Source organism: Urtica dioica, chromosome 4, assembly GCF_054948205.1.
Source record: "Urtica dioica subsp. dioica isolate 48M chromosome 4, U.dioica_male_clone48M_v1_H2, whole genome shotgun sequence".
Classification (NCBI taxonomy): domain Eukaryota; kingdom Viridiplantae; phylum Streptophyta; class Magnoliopsida; order Rosales; family Urticaceae; genus Urtica; species Urtica dioica.
Genome location: NC_142759.1, coordinates 12,557,419 through 12,571,618, shown reverse-complemented (window position 1 = coordinate 12,571,618; position 14,200 = coordinate 12,557,419).

Here is a 14,200-nt window from a genome sequence, read left to right as displayed (position 1 = left end):
TTAACAAAATCCTCTACTAATTAATTTATGTGATAAGTACAATGAAAATTGCTTGAATCATCCCAATCAATTGCTAATATAACAACCATTTTTATAAACACGCATAATTCATATATTAGTGAAGAAATTTAGTGTTTGAAAAAAAAGGACTGCTTTCTGTTGAAATCAAGCTCATCAGTTCGCCAACTTGTCCGAGCTAAGCTTCACCTCGTCCTCGTCACTTCGCCCCTCTTCCTGACAAGTGTGCATTTGGAACTCGCACCTCTTGGCATTCATTTCACATGGGAAAGTGTCGCATTTATTTATCATGTTATTTTCTATGTCTTGTTCTCTGTGTAATATTTATTACTCTCTATTTACTAGGCATATTTATTACACGTCTTTATTACTTCACATGTATTTAGATTACTCTCATGTATCTACCATATGTATAAATAGGTGATACAATTTCATATGAAATAAGATAATAAATATTCAAAATCTCGGAACACTCTCTCTCATTTCCGATTCTCTCTTTCTTTATCGTTTCTACATGGTATCAGAGCCCAGAAATTCAATAATCATGAACTCCTTCGAAAACTCATCCGCCCTCAACACCACTTCGATCACCTTCCAGACCTCGCCCACTCAGTCTCAATCTGAATCCTTCTTTCAACATATCACGAGCCACAAACTTAATGGCCCCAACTTCCTACAGTGGTCTCAGTCCGTGCTCATGTTCATATCAGGACGAGGTAAAGATGACTACCTTACAGGCGTGGCTAAATCTCCGAAGATTGAAGATCCGGCGTTTAAGAGTTGGAAGGCCGAAAACAACATGGTGATGTCCTGGCTCGTAAACTCTATGCATCCCGAAATCGGGAAAACCTTCCTCATTTATCCAACGGCAGCGGAAATCTGGCAAGCAGCTAAAGAAATCTTCTCCAACTCAGAAGATGTGTCCGAACTGTTTGAGACTGAGAACACTCTCCACGACCTACGTCAAGGGGATATGTCTGTTACTCAGTTCTTCAGCTCGCTCACGCATCTATGGCAGAAGATCTACCTCTACGAACAGCACCAGTGGACCTGCTCGGAAGACTCAAAACTCTACCGCAGGATAGTGGAGACCAAACGTGTGTTTAAACTATTATCCGGTCTCAACCAAGACCTCGATGAGGTCAGAGGTCGGATACTTAGTACAAAACCACTATCATCTCTCCGTGAAGCCTTCTTCGCGGTCAGACACGAGGAAAGCAGGAGGAAACTCATGCTTGGAGTTATCCAATCGAGCTCAATTACGGGCTCATCTTCAGACTCGTCCGCCCTCACCACGCATGGAGACGAAGTACTTGCAGCTCGCGACTCAACAGAGAAACCTCGCAAACCTCGCCCCTACTGCGACCATTGCAGACGACCTGGACACCTCCGAGAAACCTGCTGGAAGCTGCATGGGAAACCACCGAGCTCGAAGTCAACCCGAGACACTAAGGATCCGAACTCAATCAGAAACTTGGTATCCATTTCGTCCGCTGCCTCGACCTCGATCTCGGACTCTCCCTTCAACAACAATCAACTCGTTATTCTCCAAAAGCTTATCCAACAAGTCCAACTCAGTGGAGAACACTCTGGCATTGGTCCTCTAGGTAACTCTCCTAGAGTCCTCCATGTAAGCTCAGAGAATCCCACAGCATGGATTGTCGACTCCGGTGCCTCCGATCACATGACTGGTAATCGAAGTCTATTCACAACTTACTCCGTTTGTAATAGAAGCATATCAGTCACCATCGCCAACAGAGCCAAAACTCAAGTCACTGGTGTTGGCACCGTGGTCTTGACGAAGTCTATGAGGCTAGAATCTGTGTTCTTTGTTCCCCAACTACAATGCAATCTCTTATCTGTGCATAAGATCAACAAAGACTCTAAGTGCCGAACTTTTTTTTATGAAAGTTCATGTGTGTTTCAGGAACAGGTCACGGGGAGACAGATTGGTAATGCCGAGCTGAGTACCGGACTCAATGTCATCAAGCCAGATCATCCCGCCATGTGTCAGCTCACCCAACAATCACTCCAGTATAAAGAGATCATGCTCAATCACTTTAGACTAAGACATCCAAATTTCATGTATCTCAAAAGACTGTTTCCTTCTTTGTTTATCAATAAAAATATCAATTCCATTCAGTGTGACATGTTTGAGTTCGCTAAACATACTCGAAGTTCATATCACTCCACCTCGTGCAAACCATTTGCCACAATTCACAGTGATATATGGGGACCCTTAAAAGTTCCCAATATCACTGGAGTTCGATGGTTTCTTCTCTTTGTTGACGACCACACTAGACTTAGTTGGATATATATGATGAAACAAAAATCTGAAACATCCAACCTATTCAAAACATTTCACAAACTGGCCAAACACAGTTCAACACCTCCATCCAAATTGTCCACACCGACAACGCTCGAGATTACTTTAATTCGAGCTCGGCGATTTCTTCAAAACACATGGCATAATTCACTCCAGCTCGTGTGTTCACACCCCGCAACAAAATGTTGGGAATATTCCCCACTTGAAGATAATGAATAAATGATTACTAAATTCGATAATAAGACTACTTTATTAGCATTATATGATTAGTGGGTTGAGTTCTAAACAATTAAAATCAACAACAACTATCTTCCAAAGCCTCCGTATCTAACTGAGTCACGTGCTGGGCACCTGAGTTCGGGCGGTGTGCTAAAACATGGTCGATGACTGATATACGCCTGGAAAGCTATATCTAAAGTCATATATGTGGAACACATAGGTGAAGGTTGATCACTATGTGGGAGCATTCTACATTTGTGGTAAGTGTACGACCTGGACAGGTCTTGGTGTAGATGTGTCTTGGGAGCATCCTAGAATGGATCATTGTCACGCTCATCAACAATAAACTTTCCTTAAATGGAAAGACATGATCTTGAGATATCACTATCGATCATACTAACTTGTCTGAAAGTTATTAGCCCATATTTAATAGATCTACCTGTTAAGCTATTAGCTTAAAGGAATATAGAGATCTATAAAAGGATTAATGAAATGGTTTAAGCTTTAATAAGCTATAAGACAAGGGGATTGAGCCCTTAAGGAGAGACATTATCATCAATGATACTCTTCTTTCTGATACAACGAACCACTTCATTAGGGATCTTCAAAATTGAAGATGAACTGTCCTTTGAGGATGAAGTTCCAATAACATAAAGACATGGATCGAAGTAGTTATACTACTAAACCTTTTGAAATATGAAAGGTAGATCCTAAGTACTTCATGATTGTACATGGATGTTTGTTATAATCGATATTTTGAGAATGATCGATAAGTATAGCTCCTAAACAAGTGTCATGAATAAAGTCATTACTATTATAGTTCTAGACCTCATTATGACACAAGTAAATTGACTGAGCTAACTCTTTCTAAAATTAAATTTAGAAACGACATGCTCGTTCCATTATGTCTCAAACATACTTATTGATATAAGGTATGAGCTCAATGTTGATGCTATCAACATTGTCTTTAAAAGGACTAATAATTAGACTTTAGACAATGTCGTATTTCCGAGAATAACTACATGTGTTGTAAACACTGTAATTTCTGGAAATAGTAAGATACTTAGTTATTTAAATATAGTAAATCCTTAAAGTCCTGTGTATATATTGAATATGAACACGACAAACAAGGATGAACTATAAATAACCAAGTAATGGAAATAGGTCAATAAAGTTCTTATTTAAACACGTTCAATATATCACACTATAGTAAGTGGTGATGAGATCAAACCATGCAATGGTGCAACCTGTTTTGGCACCAATAAGGGATGTACACCTTGATAGGGAGACTTGTTATCTTTAGATATAAAGTCTGGTGTATAATCTAATGGTATGCGAAGTGTTAATTTGTTCTAAAGTAAATTTATTTACTATGGACAATTTGACTTGACCTTAAATGGTAAGTCAAAGATCACTTGCAAAAATGCATGAACTAGAATAATATGAAAATGGGATATATGTCAGATCGACATAAATGACAGAGTATAGATAAAAGTGAGAATCCATATGATGGGAATCTCAATCCTGGGTCAAGGTCTAAACCGTCTACAATGATGACAAAGAATTAAATTGGCTGAAGGAAACTTATCTTCTCTGGTCAAAGTGGGAGATTGTTGGGAATATTGCCCACTTGAAGATAATGAATAAATGATTACTAAATTCGATAATAAGATTACTTTATTAGCATATATGATTAGTGGGTTGAGTTCTAAACAATTAGAATCAATAACAACTATCTTCCATAGCCTCCGTATCTAACTGAGTCACGTGCTGGGCACCTGAGTTCGGGCGGTGTACTAAAACATGGTCGATGACTGATATACGCCTTGAAAGCTATATCTAAAGTCATATATGTGGAACACATAGGTGAAGGCTGATCACTATGTGGGAGCATTCTACACTTGTGGTAAGTGTACGACCTGGACAGGTCTTGGTGTAGATGTGTCGTTTAAGGACCGTTACGACACACTAACCGAGGCCACTATGATGGTCACAGTGAGACTTGATCTAAATCCTGAAGTGATCATGGACACTGGGTTATGTTACTGAGCTCTTTGACTCATTCGCTAAAAGGCTATTCATGCTAATCACAGCTTATGTCTTGGGAGTTTTCTCAGAGCATGATTCGAGTGGGAAGTGATTTACAGATACGGAATCCAGCCTTCCTGAAAGAAGGTTAATGTTCACTCACCTAAGGGTTGATTCCAGAACCGATAGATTGCTAGCACTTTCGAAGTAAGTAACGTTCGAAAGAATCTTTCGCTGGGGAAGCAACAATGCTTATGGCTGATATGTATCAAGAAAAGTATAACGGAAATATTGACTTCTCTTGACACGGGTTGAACCTGGAGGATCTTGATCACGAACTGACTATATCAGTGGACACTCGTCACGATGAGTAAATATAATTCTTGTATAAATGAGAGTTCAGTCTTGGCTTACAAGGTGGAGTATTTGACCAAGATTAGACGAATCGATGGACAACAGAGAAAGGACTATTTCGTCTTTTTCATCGGATTTGTTAAGCTTCTATTACTAGGTCCATAGTCCCCGATTCGGCTCTGATAAAGGCGGATAAGAACTTTCGTATAATAATGTTTATCATTATTAATCTCACTTGTTGTAATTGTGATTGACATCATTAATTCTGGAAAACGGGTATTCGCAGAATTAAATAAATATTTATGGTATAATTGTTTATTTATTGTTTGATCAAGTAAATAAACAATTATTAATTATTTGTTTATTGTTGGACCAAGTAAATAAATAATTAATTGGGTTTTAAGCAATTGGGCCTTGCACAAAATATGAAAATCGGATTTGGGAATTTTTGGCACTAGGGTTTGCGCAAATTCCCCCTTGGCCGTGTGCCTAAAATTCGAATTTTATAATATTGGTATTTACCAATATTTTCTCTTTAGTTGTTTAAATAAATGAGAGAGAAAAATATAAGATATTGTCCTATATTTTCTCCTTATTTAAAGGAAAGTATTTAGGGGAATATTTAAGAGAATAATATATTCTCCTTTATTATCTCACTAAATAAATTATTCTCTATTTAAATAAAAGAATAATATCTCATAGATATTGATCTGATGGATGAGAGAAAAAGTATGATTCACTTGTTGAGATCCAAGGGCCTAGATTTAATCCACCAGTGTGAACTTAAAAGGAAATAAAATATTCTGGAAGATTCCATGAATATCTCATTTTACTACTATAAATAGGGGTTCATGAGAAGGCAAAAATAAAGGATTTTAACCTAATAATTTCGTGGCCCTCCCTTGGCCGTGCGAAATTTTCTCTCCCTCCCCTTGGAAATTCGTTTCCATTCTTAGTAAAATAAGAGAGAGATCTCGAAACACCTAGTTTCGTGATCCAGTGAGATAAAGACTGTGTCCACTCATCTTTCTTATTCGTCTCGGAGATTACGTTTCGGAATACTAAGGTGTCATCCTCGAGTCCTTCATCAAGACGACGCAAGGAGTACGCGATTGGATTGGAGCGTTCTGTAGCTGAACCGAAAATCAATGTAAGTACTCGTTTACTCTTATATCGGTTGCTTGACTTATATGCTCTCGTGATTAAAATAATTAAACATAACTAGATCTTGTTTATTATAACCATAATTTAATTAGCTTATGATCAGCGTAATTAATTATTTTCCGCATTAATATGTCGTAACGGTCCTCAAACGTCACATCTCATTTTTGGGGAGAAGCAGTCCTCACGGCCACCTACCTCATAAACAGAATGTCATATCGTGTCCTTGGCTACAAAATCTCATCCCAAGTCCTTCAAGAGACATACCCTCACTCTCGACTCATCTCAACTCTACCTGCGAAAGTTTTATGTTGTTCAGTCTTCACTCATTCTTATGACCAAGGTAAACTTGAACAAAAATCGCTCAAGTCCATCTTCCTTGGCTATTCAGCAACCCAGAAAGGCTACAAATGCTATGAACCCCGATCACGAAAATTAATAGTCTCCATGGATGTATCTTTTCATGAGTTCAGTCCTTACTTCTCCAATTCAGCTCGTCAGGGGGAGAATAATGAAAATAACTTCCCAAATTGGCTCATCATAAACCCAGAATTCACCTCGCCTCTTAGTCCACCTAGTTCCTTACCTATCCAAAACACGATCACCTCGCCCCAAAGTCCGACCTCACCTGTTCAAGATAATCCCACCTCGTCCAGTCCGTCTCCGACTCCCAGCTCGCAAGCCTCTGAACCCTCTCCATGCGAACTGATCATCACCCAGAGTCCGGTACAAGCTCGCGAACTAGATGTCTCTCCGAACCTGAACCACGACACTACTGAACAAGGTAACACCTCATCTCCGGACTTACCAATTGCGTTGAGAAAACCTGCTCGGTCGTGTGGTCAATACGGGATGGAGGATTACGTGTACTATGAGAACTTATCTACAGGCTACCAAGCCTATGTGGCGAAGTTAGATGAAGGAAAAGTGCCGAACTCCATCGAGGAAGCCCTTCAAAGTCTCGAGTGGCGAGATGCGAGTCATGCCGAGATCCAAGCCCTCGAACAGAATGATACGTGGGATATCTGTTAGGAATATTGCCCACTTGAAGATAATGAATAAATGATTACTAAATTCGATAATAAGATTACTTTATTAACATTATATGATTAGTAGGCCGAGTTCTAAACAATTAGAATCAATAACAACTATCTTCCATAGCCTCCGTATCTAACTGAGTCACGTGTTGGGCACCTGAGTTCGGGCTGTGTGCTAAAACATGGTCGATGACTGATATACGCCTGGAAAGCTATATCTAAAGTCATATATGTGGAACACATAGGTGAAGGCTGATCACTATGTGGGAGCATTCTACACTTGTGGTAAGTGTACGACCTGGACAGGTCTTGGTGTAGATGTGTCGTTTAATGACCGTTACGACACACTAACCGAGGCCACTATGATGGTCACAGTGAGACTTGATCTAAATCCTGAAGTGATCATGGACACTGGGTTATGTTACTGAGCTCTTTGACTCATTCGCTAAAAGGCTATTCATGCTAATCACAGCTTATGTCTTGGGAGTTTTCTCAGAGCATGATTCGAGTGGGAAGTGATTTACAGATACGGAATTCAGCCTTCCTGAAAGAAGGTTAATGTTCACTCACCTAAGGGTTGATTCCAGAACCGATAGATTGCTAGCACTTTCGAAGTAAGTAACGTTCGAAAGAATCTTTCACTGGGGAAGCAACAATGCTTAGGGCTGATATGTATCAAGAGAAGTATAACGGAAAAATTGACTTCTCTTGACACGGGTTGAACCTGGAGGATCTTGATCATGAACTGACTATATCAGTGGACACTCGTCACGATGAGTAAATATAATTCTAGTATAAATGAGAGTTCAGTCTTGGCTTACAAAGTGGAGTATTTGATCAAGATTAGACGAATCGATGGAAAAAGAGAAATGACTATTTTGTCTTTTTCATCGGATTTGTTAAGCTTCTATTACTAGGTCCATAGTCCCCGATTCGGCTCTGATAAAGGCGGATAAGAACTTTCGTATAATAATGTTTATCATTATTAATCTCACTTGCTGTAATTGTGATTGACAGCATTAATTCTGGAAAACGGATATTCGCAGAATTAAATAAATATTTATGGTAGAATTATTTATTTATTGTTTGATCAAGTAAATAAACAATTATTAATTATTTATTTATTGTTGGACCAAGTAAATAAATGATTAATTGGGTTTTTAAGCAATTAGGCCTTGCACAAAATATGAAAATCGGATTTAGGGTTTTGGCACTAGGTTGTTGCGCAAATCCCCTTGGTTGTGTGCCATCAAATCCGAATTTCATGATATTGGTATTTACCAATATTTTCTCTTTAGTTGTTTAAATAAAGGAAAGAGAATAATATAAGATATTGTCATATATTTTCTCCTTATTTAAAGGAAAGTATTTAGGAGAATATATGAGAATATATTTAAAGGGAAATAATATATTCTCATTTATTCTCTCACTAAATAATATATTCTCTATATAAATAGAGAATAATATCCCATAGATATTGATCTGATGGATGAGAGAAAAAGTAGGATTCACTTGTTGAGATCCAATGACCTAGATTTAATCCACTAGTGTGAACACAATAAAAGGAAATAAAATATTCTGGAAGATTCCATGAATATCTCCTTTTACTACTATAAATAGGGGTTCATGAGAAGGCAAAAATAAGCAATTATTTTGTGAAAATTCCGTGCATCACTAGCCTCCCTTGGCCGTGCATCTGCCTCTCCCTCCCCTCGGAAATTCGTTTCCATTCTTAGTAAAATAAGAGAGAGATCTCGAAACACCTAGTTTCGTGATCTAGTGAAAGACTGTGCCCACTCATCTTTCTTATTCGTCTCGGAGATTACGTTTCGGAAGACTAAGGTGTCATCCTCGAGTCCTTCATCAAGACGACGCAAGGAGTACGCGATTGGTTTAGGAGCGTTCTGTAGCTGAACCGAAAATCAATGTAAGTATTCGTTTTTCGCTCAAATCGGTTGCTTGATAAATATGCTCTCGTGAATTAAGTTAATTAAACATAGCTAGATCTTGTTAATTATAACCATAATTTAATTAGCTTATGATCAGCGTAATTAATTATTTTTCCGCATTAATATGGTTATATGGTGGAATCATCTCAAACAAGTAGCATCAGAATGAATGTTCGTGTCTAATACGCGCTTGATTCACCAACAATATCGTCGAGCTACCACCAGGCAAGCGAACTGTTGGATGTAGATGGCTGTTCACCATCAAACATAATCCAGATGGCACAGTGGAGAGATACAAAGCCCGCCTTGTCACAAAAGGGTACACTCAGGCTTATGGCATCGACTACCAAGAGACGTTTGCTCCAGTCGCGAAGTTCAATACCATCAGAATCCTCATTTCACTAGCAGCCAACTTAGATTGGCCTCTCATTTAGCTCGACGTGAAGAATGTTTTTCTAAATGGCGAGTTGGAAGATGAAGTCTACATACAACTCCCACCGGGATTCGACAATGATCAAGGTGCCAACAAAGTCTGCAAACTAAAAAAGTCTCTATACGGACTAAAACAGTCCCCACGAGCATGGTTCGAAAAATTCACCAATGTGCTCAAGCGTTGCGACTACGAGCAGAGTCAAGCAGATCCAACACTCTTCTCAAAGATCTCCACACAAGGCAAGCACGCCATCCTGAGTGTGTATGTGGACGACATAGTCATCACTGGAGACGACCTAGAAGAGATCAGGAGACTGAAGCAAACTTTGTCATCTGAGTTCGAAGTTAAGGACCTCGGCAGCCTACGATACTTCCTTGGCATGGAGGTAGCTCGGTCTGAAAAGGGTATCTCTGTTTCACAGCGCAAGTACACTTTGGATCTCCTCAAAGAAACTGGCATGCTTGGCTGCAAACCAGTAGACACTCCGACGGATACCAATGTGAAACTTCTAGCTCGCACCTTCGAGGCCGCCACTGACAAAGAAAGATTTCAGCAGCTTGTGGGAAAACTCATCTACCTCACCCACACGAGACCAGATATTGGATTCGCAGTGAGTATGGTAAGTCGATTCATGATTAACCCTTCGAAAACTCACATGGATGCAGTTATGAGGATCCTCAAATATCTCAAAGCTACCCCAGGGACTGGCCTCTCCTTCAAGAAAAGACGAAGTTGTGGTGCCGAAGTGTTCACAGATGCGGACTGGGCCGGATATGTTCCAGACAGACGATCAACATCAGGCATGTGCACATACGTCTGGGGAAATCTTGTTACCTGGCGAAGCAAGAAGCAATATGTTGTCTCAAGAAGTAGTGCAAAAGCCGAGCTCAGGTCGTTAGCAAGCGGAGTATGTGAAGGCATCTGGCTGAAGAGAGTTCTCGACGACCTCAAGATCATCATCGAAGGTCCAATCAAGCTTTTTTGTGATAATCAAGCTGCTCTCAGCATAGCTAAAAATCCAGTCCACCATGACAGAACGAAACATATCGAGATCGACCGATACTTCATCAGTGAAAAGATTGAAGCAAAAAGTATCGATATGGAATACATTCCGTCAGGTCATCAGGTCGCCGACATTCTCACCAAAGCCCTTCCTCGAGCGACCTTCTCCGAGCTATGTAGCAAGCTTGACCTCCTCAACATATACAGTCAAGCTTGAGGGGGAGTGTTGAAATCAAGCTCATCAGTTCGCCAACTTGTCCGAGCTAAGCTTCACCTCGTCCTCGTCACTTCGCCCCTCTTCCTGACAAGTGTGCCTTTGGAACTCGCACCTCTTGGCATTCATTTCACATGGGAAAGTGTCGCATTTATTTATCATGTTATTTTCTATGTCTTGTTCTCTGTGTAATATTTATTACTCTCTATTTACTAGGCATATTTATCACACGTCTTTATTACTTCACATGTATTTAGACTACTCTCATGTATCTACCATATGTATAAATAGGTTTTACAATTTCATATGAAATAAGATAAGAAATATTCAAAGTCTCGGAACACTCTCACTCATTTCCGATTCTCTCTTTCTTTATCGTGTCTACACTTTCAATAAAGCTAAGCTCAAAACTAAATAAGAGCTTGGTATCCATAAAATGAAAAAGAGAGCCTTTGATTCTTTCCATATAAACATATACTACCACGAGTGTTATCTGACTTTGGTGATGAGAGTTGTCTCGGAGTAGAAGATCTCTGGGATCGGTTTATTTGCTACACCAAACCATCTTGAGGTGATCGGTGTACGAGATCAAGACCATCTTTTATGAAAAGGTTATATATATATTTTGTTCTTTTTTTTAAGGATAGCTTTGTTGTCATTCGACCCACAATTTTTATTTTGAAAGTGGTGTGAAATTTTTAACTAAGTTATGTTAGTTACTACACTTTTTAATTATTTTAAGCTCATGTAAAACATCACCTACTAAAACATAGACGGAAATGAAAGGATAAACTTTGAGACAACTATAAAATTGATAGTCTACGTTTGTAAAGTTTAAAATTTAAGGAGTATTTTGTCACACTATACTATAATTTTGATTTTAATATTTCTCACGAGAAATTTAATATTTACTGTACAAAATACACCTTTATACTTCCAATATAGCTAGCTAGGGTAGAAAGATCTATAAGATTCTTTTGTATACAGTCTTATAAAGTAGGGTAATTTAGCAAAATAGCCAAAACAAACCTTTAGAATTGCTAAATAGCCAAGGTTTTGTAAATACTAAGTAAATAGCCAGATAGCATTTAAGACAAATCAGAATTTACTAAAAAACCCTATATTTCCCGCCCATGCACACGAATGACTTTTAAAAAAAAAAAAATAAATAAATAAATAAGTTAACGTGTAACGAAAAACTAGGAGCATTAACTGCAATTGATTCCGAATATCTCTCCACCATTTTCATACGCCATTAAGAAAAAAAACTCCCAAAAATATTTCAAATCCTCTCCTCTCTGCGACGAACAGGGTTCTTCATTTGGGCGACCGACGAACAAGAAAAAATTTCCAGATCGCGTCCTCAAGACGGCTCCAACAGGTATGCATGTGCGATTATTCTGCAATGGAAACTCTTATTTACCAATATTCATCCTCGATTTCCTTATTAAAGTATCAAAATTTGTATTTACAGCCACGATTTACTTCATAAACAAAGAAAACAATTTATTTTCCTTTATTTTTTGGATTCGATTATGAAATATACGGTATAGAACATTCATCTCCCTATATATTGTGAGTCCCTGTATTAATGGCTATAATCCAAACATTTACACACAACCCTGTTCATGACCTCGAAATTTTGGGGAACCGATTATTGTGAACGAGTTTGAGGAATTAATCTTGATTTGTTTGTCAATATATTGATGCGTGGTCATTTTACAACAGGTTTCGGTGTAAACTGTATGTGATAAAATATTGTGACTGCGTTTAAAATGGTTGTGTGTTTACTGATAGAATGGAAGAGGTTTTGAACTTGTTTGCAGTAAATCTGAGTTAATCCGAGGTTGTAAACCTTGGTTTTGACAACAGGACTGGTTGTTAATGTGTGTAGTAAATGTATGTAAATATTAATAGACAGAACTGGTTGTTAATGTGTGTAGTTAATGTGTTTGTTAATGTGTGTAGTAAATGTATGTAAATACATTTCGGATTCGTGTAAGTGTTTATTTACGCATATTTACTGTATAATTTGTCGTATCCTGAACTTATTTTCATAGACAGATTGAAATATGATTAAACAAGATTGAATTTATTTCAGGGCAGAAAAACTTAACTCACTATGGCAAGAACAAAAACTCCAGCTGTCAAAAACAAAGAGCTAACAATTACACCCTCATCTGAAGTAGAGGTAAATTAACGTTTATGATATGTTTCAATAAATAATCAAAAAATTAGAAAAATAGCCAACTTAAACGTTTGATATTGCTAAATAGCCAAGGTTTGGTAAATATTAAGTAAATAGCCATAAATGATGACGTGGCTTGATATGGCAGTGGCTATTTACTTGATATTTACATTTGTAAATATATAAAAATGGCTATTTACCTACTATTTACCAAACCTTGGCTATTTAGCAATTCTCAACGTTTAAGTTGGCTATTTTTCTAAATTACCCATAAATAATTTGGCCTAAGAATATTTACAACAAACACTATTTACAATGATGTTGCGTGATGATATTGTAGGTCCCAGCAAAACCTCCAAGAAAAATAGTTAGATCCCGTAGAGAGAAAACAGGGAAAGGATCACAAACAACACACACCGACCACAAGGTAAATTTCAAAAATAACCGTTGACATCATATGTATTTATGAGTAGTTTGAAACTAACTTGAATTTACAGTTTGGCGAGCTCATAATCCCAAAAACATTCTGGGATACACAGCAGCGAATAATAGCTCACTCTCAGTTTGATATAATGTATTTACTCAAAAGAAGCCTGACAACTGATTTCCAGAAGAATTTATTCAACCAAGGACCATTTGGGAAGTTCCAAAACTTACAGGGGACCACATACCCTAAGAAGTTAATACATCTACTGGTCTTATCACAAGTACATTCCGAGGACCCTACTGAACTCCTTTTCAACATAGGGGGTAATGTTTTGGCATTCAATGTCTATGATTTCGAGCTCTTTTCAGGTACCCACAATTTTCACCATTTATTTACATAACTTTATAGATAATGAAAACTGAGAACATGAGAATTTTTCAGGATTGAAATGCGGGCCAATTCCTGACATTGACAACGACTTGCGCCCTGACAACCCTCTCAAAGATGAGTACTTTATGGTGAGTGGTACTCAAAAAGCAAGGTATTTACTAGGAATGTTGTCCGGAAGCTTTGGCGGGAGTGATGAAGATAGGATTGCCCTGATGAATGTGTGCATCCTAGAGCTTATGGTGTTACCAAGGGAACTAAAGGTCGAAATCAATGATAAACACCTTCGTATGGCAGCTGACCCTCAACTGTTTTCTTCATATCCATGGGGCCAAGTCAGCTACAATGCACTATGTGCATCAATGAGGAAATTGCAAACTGGCTGTGTTGGTACCAAAGGATTCAACATTGAGGGTTTTCTTCAACCCTTAGTTGCATGGGCATTCGAAGTAATTCC